Here is a 10,552-nt window from a genome sequence, read left to right as displayed (position 1 = left end):
ACATGTTTGACATTTATGTACAGATGTATATTTGTATAGACTACATCTAATATAGAATAGAAGAGGCATTTGAATTTCTATTATATTATATTTCCTTTCATTCAAATTCAATATGCAATTCTGGATCCTGTTTACTACTTCAATTCAAATTCAACACACAACACACACACACACACACACACACACACACACACACACACACACACACACACACACACACACACACACACACACACACATTCATTACGAGAGGCAGCTCCTGTCCAAGATGTTCAGCTCAAGTTATTTGGTAGAGTAAAGGGTTTTTGCCATGTTGACTCTGAAGAAAAGATAAGGGTGAAATTGCAAAGGGATTTCTGAAGCCAACTTTAATACTCAGTGCAATTCTGACTTAAAGAGCAAGTTAGAACTTCCTCTTAAAATCACATAGCCTCGGTAAACAGTAGAAAAACATCTGAAAATGACATTTGTTGAGGATGTTTTATATACAGTATTTCACTTGCCATACCAAAGGAAGGAGAAGTGAACACATTAAGAAAGTATCAAACGGCAAAAAACAATCTATTTAATAGAGATGATATGATGCATTTTACTTACTGCATCAAAAGGAGTAAAAGTGAAGACACAAAGAAAGTATCAGACTTATTGACTTTTCTTAATACACGGGAGAGTCCGGCTCCATCAGCGATTCTATTGACTGGTGACCTTGGCGTATTACCTCTTGCTTACACACATCATTGCTCCATCTCTCTGCATTGGTCCCACCATGGCATTCCATGTGTGTCTCTTGCGCAATAGGGTATAATTAGACCTAGCATGCAGCCGTACATCATCAATGGTTGGCTTGATCTACATAGAGGGAGGAGTTGTCCTTCCTCAAGGTGAACTGGGAAACGGTGGTAATACTGTATTGGTCAATAGATTGGGAGGAGGGTTTGTCTTTGGCGTCGGTATTTATTGCATATACGAAAGGTGTCCACTCCAAACAGCCATCCATAACAATGCATTGAACATCAATATTATTCCGGGTTCCATTTTTCTCAACTCTTTTATTTTTTTGATTTATCATACTAACTACAATAAATCTGAGCCACCCTGTCTCTTCTATGACTAATCAACATCTCTGAAACACATCTCATACCAAACAACCTCTCAACAACAGAGACATATACTGTACATCTCATTTTGTCATAGTATCTCCCTGCATGCTGTGATTCTATCTGGGTTGGAGTTATTGACTGTGGCGTTGCACAATGAGCTTTCTTCTCCCTTCCACTCCAGGCTACGTCTGTAAACCTATCCGATGAGCCTCTTCCTGACGTTCTGGGAAACTAGACACTTCCTGACGCTCGGGAAAACTAGACCCACCATGCAGAAAGAACTTTGGTGGACATGCTGAAGGTTACTCTCACACTTCAGCTCCACTATACATGTCGCTTTGCCATCAGTGTCGTGTCAATGTGACATTCCAACTGCTACACAGAGTGTGCAGTTTGAGAGTGGAGAGGAGCAGAGGGGAAGAGGGGAAGAGCATCTGTATTCTATTTTACCCTAATGTACCATACCATATTCGTACAATAGCCTTGGTTCAGTTTTTCGCAAGTACACATTAAATTATTGCTAGTGGTTGTACAGTTCACTAAGTATAGGTCAGCCTCACACATGACGGTGGACCAACCGGAGCAGAAAATCTGAACCTGCAGAGTCCCTCGAAACACATACATAAGGCATGTCTACACTTAACACTTAGATAAGACTTCTGCTTTCAGAATACGATGATCGCATTGAAAAGACAGCTCTAGACGCACAAAAGTTGTATTGAGGTCTGTTCAGATCAGGCTGACCACCTCACGAAGATGTAAGAGAGGCATTATGTGATTATTTCTCCTCAGTCTGGAGGCAATCAGGCTACCAAAAGTGCAAACAGTGGGCGAACTCATTATCATTCCCACTGCAAGTCTCCAGAAAACTTCTGTTTTGGGAGGAAGAGGCACCTTTTTATTTTTATGTTGAGGAAGAAATTGATAAAACACACAATTACCCTCAGACAAAGGAACTCATTGACATATTTAAGGAAGCTGATCTACAACACATATTAAGAAGCAAGTTAAAATGCAATGTTTTGCTAGCACAGACTGGAATATGTTCAGGGATTCATCCAACGGCATTGAGGAGTCACCGGCTTCATCAATAAGTGCATCAACGACATCATCCCCACACGTATATGACCGTACGTACACATCCCAAACAGAACCCATGGATTACAGGCAATATCTGCACTGAGCTAAAGGCTAGACCTGCCACTTTCAAGAAGAGGGATACTAATCCGGACGCTTATAAGAAATCCCACTATGCCCTCCGATGAACCATCAAACAGGCAAAGTGTCAATACAAGACTAAGATTGAATCCTACTACACCGGCTCTAACGCTCGTCGGATGTAGCAGGGCTTGCAAACTATTACGGATAACAAAGGAAAACCCAGCCGTGAGCTGCCCGGTGAAGCGAGCCTAGCAGAGAGGCTAAATGCCTTCTGTGCTCACTTCAAAGCAAGCAACACTTAACTATTCATGAGAGCAGTCAGCTGTTCCGGACGACTGTGTAATCCCACTCGCCATAGCTGACGTGAATAAGACCTTTAAACAGGTCAACATTCAGACTGTGGGGGGGGGGGGGGGGGGCTCGGATGGTTGAGGGGCAGCTCTTGGGGAACTGTGGGGGGATCTAGGAGGGCTGGTAGCCTGGCATTTAGGAGCTTGGGCCGGTGGCTGATGGATTGTTGGTTTCGGTCCCTGGTTTTGACCTTGTGAGAGATCTGTCGACGTGCTCTTGAGCAGACCGTTGACCCTGGTTGCTTCTGTGTGTCACTCGGAATGAGAGTCTGTTAGATGACTAATGTGATGTAGTTGTTGAGCGGCTTCACTGCAAGTATATTGTATGTTTTAAAGATCAACATTCAGACAGATTTACCAGGACGTGTACTCAGAGCATGCGCTGACTAACTGGCAAGTGTCTTCACTGACATTTTCAACCTCTCCCTGACCGAGTCTGTAATACGTACATGTTTCAAGCAGACCACCATAGTTCCTGTGCCCAAGAATGCCAAGGTAACCTGCCTAAATGACTACCGCCCCGTAGCACTCACATCTGTAGCCATGAAATGCATTGAAAGGCTAGTCATGGCTCACATCAACACCATCATTCCAGATTCCCTAGACCCACTACAATTTGCATACTTCCCCAACAGATGCACAGATGATGCAATCTCTATTGCACTCCACACTGCCCTTTCCCACCTGGACAAAATAAACACCTATGTGAGAATTCTGTTTGTTGACTACAGCTCAGCGTTCAACACCATAGTGTCCTCAAAGCTCATCACTAAGCTAAGGACCCTGGGACTAAACACCTCCCTCTGCAACTGGATCCTGGACTTCCTGACGGGCCACCCCCAGATGTTAAGGGTAGGCAACAACATATCTGCCACGCTGATCCTCAACACGGGGGCCCCTCAGGGTTGGGTGCTTAGTCCCCTCTTGTACTCCCTGTTCATCAACTCCAAAACCTGATCACCGACAATAATGAGTTCCTATAGGGAAGAGGGCAGAGGCCTGGCAGTGTGGTGCCAGGAAAACTACCTCTCCCTCAACGTGAGCAAGACAAAGGAGCTGATCGTGGACTGCAGGAAAAGGAGGGCTGAGCACGCCCCCATTCACATCGACAGGGCTGTAGTGGATCACTGCAAGTGGTCCAAACACACCAAGACACTCCTGAAGAAGGCACAACAACGCCTATTCCCCCTTAGGAGAAAATATTTCGCATGGGTCCTCAGATCCTCAAAAAGTTCTACAGCTGCAACATCGAGAGCATCCTGACTTGATATGGCAACTGATTGGCATCTGACCACAATGTGCTACAGAAGGTAGCCAAGCTTCCTGCCATCCAAGACCTCTATACCAGAGGGGCGGCAGGTAGCCTAGTGGTTAGAGCATTGGACTAATAACCGAAAAGTTGCAAGATTGAATCCCCGAGCTGACAAGGTACAAATCTGTCGTTCTGCCCCTCAACAAAGCAGTTAACCCACTGTTCCTAGGCCGTCATTAAAAATAAGAATTTGTTCTTTAACTGACTTTATATACCAGGAGGTGTCAGAGGAAGTCCATAAACATTGTCAAAGACTCCAGCCACCCAAGTCATAGACTGTTCTCTCTGCTACCGCACGGCAAGCGGTACCGGAGTGCCAAGTCTAGGTCCAAAAGGCTCCTTAACATCTTCTATCCAAAGCCATAAGAGTGCTGAACAGTTAATGGCTACCTGGACTATTTGCATTGTCCCCCTTTTTTACACTGTTGCTTCTTGCTGTTTATTATCTATGCATAGTCACTTTACCCCAACTTACATGTAAAAATTACCTCAATTACCTCTACTAACCTGTACCTCCGCACAGTGACTCAGTACCGGTACCCCCTATAGCCTCATTATTGTTATTTGATTGTGTTATTTTTTTACTTTAGTTTTTTTTAAACTGCGTTGTTGGTTAAGTAAGAATTTCACTGTAAGGTCTACAGCTGTTGTATTCAGCGCATGTGATAAATTACATTTGAGTTGATTTGATGATCAAACACAAGCTAACCCTTAACTACAAATACAAATGGTCAACTGATATATGGCTAAAACCAAAACTCTGAATTTATAACCAGATCAAAAACACTTATGATCCAGAACTCTATGTCACCTCTCATCTAACAAGAAATCAAAGATCCTTGTGTGCCCAGTTGAGAACTGGGATACTGCATCTTTCAATTGAAATAGGTAGGTTCAATGCCATAGATAAAGAAGAGCGGCTATGTACGGTCTGAAGAATGAACTGCACTTTTTATTTTACTGTACTTTATATGATAATTTAAGAGTAACCTTGTTTGAAAAATGCAACAACAGAATCCAGAACTATTCTGGACTAGTGATGAAGAAAAACCTTTACGGCTATTCAGGAAATAAGTGTTTCTGATTGTAAATGTTATTTCCAAAGCTTGGAAGACACGACAAGATACTGTAAATTGGATATCTGAAAGGTGTTTTAATTGTTTTAATTTCAGTAGGAATGCAAATGTGTATATACTGTACGTATGCAGGTATGTACCCACAGGGTTGGGGGGTAATGGATTGCATGTAATCCGTTACATGTAAGGGATTACAAAAAAATGGTAACTGTAGTCCGTTACGTTACCAACAAAAATATTGTAATCAGATTACAGATACTTTTGAAAAACAAGATGATTACTTCAAGGATTACTTTGAAATTCAGACAGGAGGTTGCAAAAAGACTTCTCTGTTTTCTCAATGACATTCAAATCAGCATTGAAAAAAGGCGCAAGTTTAAGTTTGTTCCACCTGAGCGAGTCTGACCACAAGTCAGAAAACACTATGATGACACTCCAAAATGGGTTTGATGGATTCCGGGAAAAGAGCACGAATAGGCTTTTGTAGGTTACAGTCCAAGCTACGTCTTCCAATGGTACGACTGCTGTCGGCATCCAAAGATTATCCAACTTGAATAAACGCGTGTAGGTAAGGATGACAGCAGTGGTGTAGTCTACGGCGATACGGATATCACATATTATTGATATCTACTTGGCGCATTGATGTGAATCACACTGCTGCTTTCTCATTTAGCTATTTGGGCCTTACGGATTGTGGTTGTTCCTCCTGACTGTTGCGCAGGTCTGATCTGCAACTACAGAAAACGTTTGGTTGAAGTTATTGCTGCCAAAGGAGGGTCAAACAGTTATTAAATCCAAGGGTTCACATACTTTCCCCACCCTACACTGTGAATGTTTACACGGTGTGTTCAATAAAGACATGAAAATGTATAATGTTATTAGATTAAGCAGACTGTGTTTGTCTATTGTTGTGACTTAGATGAAGATCAGATCAAATTTTAGGACCAATTTATGCAGAAATCCAGGTCATTCCAAAGGGTTCAAATAGTTTTTCTTGCCGCTGTACATGGACAAGACATGAGGACACCTGTAATTTACCATGAGTAGCTCTGATCTCAAACCTCGCCACAAGTTATTGTGTCTGTCCCTGGGGACCACACAAACAGGTATAAGGCCTGTCATTTGTAGCTGTACATAATGGAGGCCTCACTTGAATCAGACTATATTCTCAAGGCTTGAGACAGCGGCTTTAAAATGATATAGGTTTACCAAGGACTTCCATTTGAACCTGAACGGAATTAACCAACGACTCACAACCCAAGATGTAAGTCTAATGCCATTCTATGGTAATCTGGTTCCAAAGAAAGAAATAGAGTGGTGGTATATAAACCTGCCCTGGCAAGCATCCAAACATACAGTACTCTCTTTCTCTGTCTAAAAAGAGGACAAGTCAGTCCATCAACCCGTATTTGACAGCTGAGGTCCCCATAACACACCCTTATAATGTTCAAACAAGAGGTCTGAGAGGCTCCAGTTCAATAAAAAAACAGGGGATGCTGAAAGAAAATCACATTTCAGCACAATTAAAGGCACAAGTGTGGAAGTGGACATGTGGGACCTCGAAATGGCAAGGCCTCCTCATCCCATTTTCAACTGTTCAGCAAGACTCAGCAAACAGCTCCACTGGCCCGACCTGTCGTTCCCCAGCGTGTGAGGCCAACTTAATCTGATGCATTCTGAATACCAAAACAACATTTTACTGCTAAGAAACTCTGAAACTGCAATGACTACACCAACTACACCACGGTGATCCCAAGATTTAAATAGACAACTGGGATCTCTTTTATTACAAAAAACGTTAAAGGGAAGTTGCTAGGGAGCATGGGTCTTATCTCTAGTATCTTAATTATAACTTTGGCAATTGCCCGCTTTGGATGCCCAGAGGCAGTATCTTGTTGCTGAGAGCTTAGTAGACCATGTAATACAGTGGGTATGCCTTACCGGGTTTACGGTGAAAGTTAGAGCTGGTATGGGGCGCTTCGATGTGGCTGTATATCGTTTCACCCAGAATCATGGGCACAATGACTTGTAAAGGAGAAGAGTAATTCATAACTGCATGTGGCCATGTGAGAAGCAATAAGGTTGCATGTAATGCTGTCATACAAAGCGGAATGCAGCTTTTCTGTATTGTACTGTAAGTTAATATCTTAAACATTCTGTAAACAGTGCCCTTACAGTTACTGAAAGGGTGTTACTGGACAGAAGGTGTAGGGGTCATCAATTTGAGCTACAAAAAGAAACACAGCCGACAAAGACTACAGTCGAGATGAAAAACAATCATAATTGCAGTCCTTCTTGGGCGTTGCTGTCCTCTTCCCTCTTTCTGGAAACTTTAAGAATCTATTAACCAAAACAACCAACCCATTCCAATAGAAACTTTACTAGAGCAAGCATATATTCATTAACATCGCAACACTTCCTTTACACTTCCCCCTATCAGATATTTTATTCCTCTGTCGTGTTCCAGTTTTGACGACAAGCCGGATTCTACATGCAAAATCTAATAGATGCTAATCTATTGCACCCCCTCTCCTACTCTTGGCTAATGATGGTATTCATAGACTCCCTCCCACACAGCTGCCACAGTCTAATGACCAGCAAATTCATGCTACCAAAGATGAACTATGTTTACTGGGAACAGATGCTGTTTCAAATGGGTTCTTCGGCTGTCCACACTGGAGAAACCTTTTTGGTTCTAGGTAGAACCCTTATTGATTCCAGGTAGAACTCTTTCAGATTCCATAGAACCCTCTGTGTATAGAGTTCTTCATGGAACTCATGTCTTCTCTCTCTCTCTCTCTCTCTCTCTCTCTCTCTCTCTCACACACACACACACACACACACACACACACACACACACACACACAGGTTCTTCTGCCTGGAACCAAAAATGATTCTTCAAAGGGTTCTGCTATGGGGACAGCCGAAGAACCCTTTTAGGTTCTAGATAGCAAAGAAATGTGTATGAGTGTATGATAACAATATCACAAAAAAAAGTGAAATGAATCTATTGTAATAACAGATCAGATAAAGTGTGATTGGTACTAGCAATCTTTGCAGTATCTAGTGTATAAGCTTGTACAATAGCTAAAGGTAGTGGCACTCGACAGAGGCAGCAATTTATCTACTGTATCTATAAAGCCTCCTGTCCAGAATCAAACTGGACAATACATTAGGTATCTGACCGCAGGACACAGTTGGAATGCTTTAAAAGGTTCTGTAGCAAGTTTTTATCCTCAGGAGTAAATCGCCTTGACCTCAGGTGTGCCAGATGCTTTGGAACTCGGATGAAATATTGAAGAGTTTAAAAGATTGTGTGTCAAACATACCCTCGTAAAACTGACCATCCTACCGATCCTCGACTTCGGTGATGTCATCTATAAAATAGCCTCCAACACTCTACTCAACAAACTGGATGCAGTCTATCACAGTGCCATCCGTTTTGTCACCAAAGCCCCATACACTACCCACCATTGCGACCTGTACGCTCTCGTTGGTTGGCCCTCGCTTCATACTCGTCGCCAAACCCACTGGCTACAGGTTATCTACAAGTCTCTGCTAGGTAAAGCCCCGCCTTATCTCAGCTCACTGGTCATAATAGCAGCACCCACTCGTAGCACGCGCTCCAGCAGGTATATCTCACTGGTCACCCCCAAAGCCAATTCCTCCTTTGGTCACCTTTCCTTCCAGTTCTCTGCTGCCAGTGACTGGAATGACCTGCAAAAATCTCTGAAGCTGGAGACTCATATCTCCCTCACTAACTTTAAGCACCAGCTGTCAGAGCAGCTCACAGATCACTGCACCTGTACATAGCCCATCTGTAAACAGCCCATCTATCTACCTACCTCATCCCCATACTGTATTTATTTATTTATTTATCTTGCTCCTTTGCACCCCAGTATATCTACTTGCACATTCATCTTCTGCACATCTACCATTCCAGTGTTTAATTGCTATATTGTAATTACTTCGCCACCATGGCCTATTTATTGCCTTATCTTACCTCATTTGCACACTCTGTATATAGACTTTTTGTTTTCTTTTGTTCTACTGTATTATTGACTGTATGTTTTGTTTATTCCATGTGTAACTCTGTGTTGTTGTATGTGTCGAATTGCTATGCTTTATCTTGGCCAGGTCGCAGTTGCAAATGAGAGCTTGTTCTCAACTAGCCTACCAGGTTAAATAAAGGTGAAATATATATTTCTTTAATTAAAAAAGTGCAATTGTTCTGGTACGTTAATGCACCGGAATTAACAAATCCCATGGCCAATTTCCCATGGATCCGCGAGAGGATGCATTGTTATAATTGATCAGTAGAATATCATTACACAATATTAATAGTTTGCATTGGAATAGGAAATCAGCTGGAAGATCTGTACTGTTATTCATATTCCATAACATTTTAAGAAGAGGTGGAATAGGCAAGTGGACATTAACGATGTAATGGCCAAGATGGAAGGTACAGTACTTTGTTCAAATGGCTAGGCATAAAACTGTGAACACACTGTTACAGCTCTCATCTGGGTGATTTCCCTGACTGAGAGTTATTTGGCAGACACATAAAATGTAGGCTATTACACTACACTAAGGAGTTCATTACCTGTTTTAGGCAAAACGTTTTATGAACTTTATGTTGGCGCCTCTCATCGCTTTGCTAACATAAACTTTCATCCCTTTAAGACATTGCATTTCCTTTTTCTATACTCACAATGAGCTTTGAGTTAGGCCACATGCTCTCATACGATAAAGTATGGTAGCGACTTTAACCCAACACCTACGTTCGGACCTCTTGGCGTAACGGTTATGGTGTTGGCTTGACAGTCGCAGAGTTCCGGTCGGGGCTACCCCTTGAATTCACTACATTGGTGTCAAAAGTGGGACGGCGCCTGTGAGGCCATCAAAGAGGCGTGTGTACACGTCAGAGTCTTGGTACAGAGAAGCGTGGGGACACGCTCTCCCAGAGGAAGGAGGTAATGTAGTGACCTTAAACTAACACCTAGCAACCTCAAGAAGAGGTTCAGACCTGTTGGCAGTTAAGGTGTTGGCTTGGCAGTCGCTGGACCCGGGTTTGAGTCCAGATCAGGGGGCTAAGTATCATTTAGAATAAGATGAAGGATGTCATCCGAAGTGGTGAAAGAAAGAGTGGGGATCCTGAAAATAGACCACAGATATAGTACATTAAACATTTACTAATCCATCAGACAATAGTTTATCATACAGCCTCTTTTGCATTTAACATAGGTACTCAGACAGTGCATGATTAATTGCTTCATGAAATACGGTGCTCTTTAAATATTGCAAGCAGACATTGTTTCTGAAGCACAAGCTCTTGTTGTATTTCAAAATTCACAGATAAATGTGCTAAGAGTAGACGAGACAACTCAATTAGACTGTCATAACTACTCTCGAAGACACTGCATGATTAGCAGTTAGGGTTAATATCACTGTAGGCTATTAAAAAGAGGACCAAAGATGCGACATGATTCTGACTTCTCTCTCTCTCACACACACACACACACACACAGAAACACACCGCTGTTGCGCTCTTTC

The sequence above is a fragment of the Salmo salar genome, chromosome 15 (genome assembly GCF_965601325.2).
Source record: "Salmo salar chromosome 15, fSalSal1, whole genome shotgun sequence".
NCBI lineage: Eukaryota > Metazoa > Chordata > Actinopteri > Salmoniformes > Salmonidae > Salmo > Salmo salar.
Note: the sequence above shows the minus strand (reverse complement) of the source record.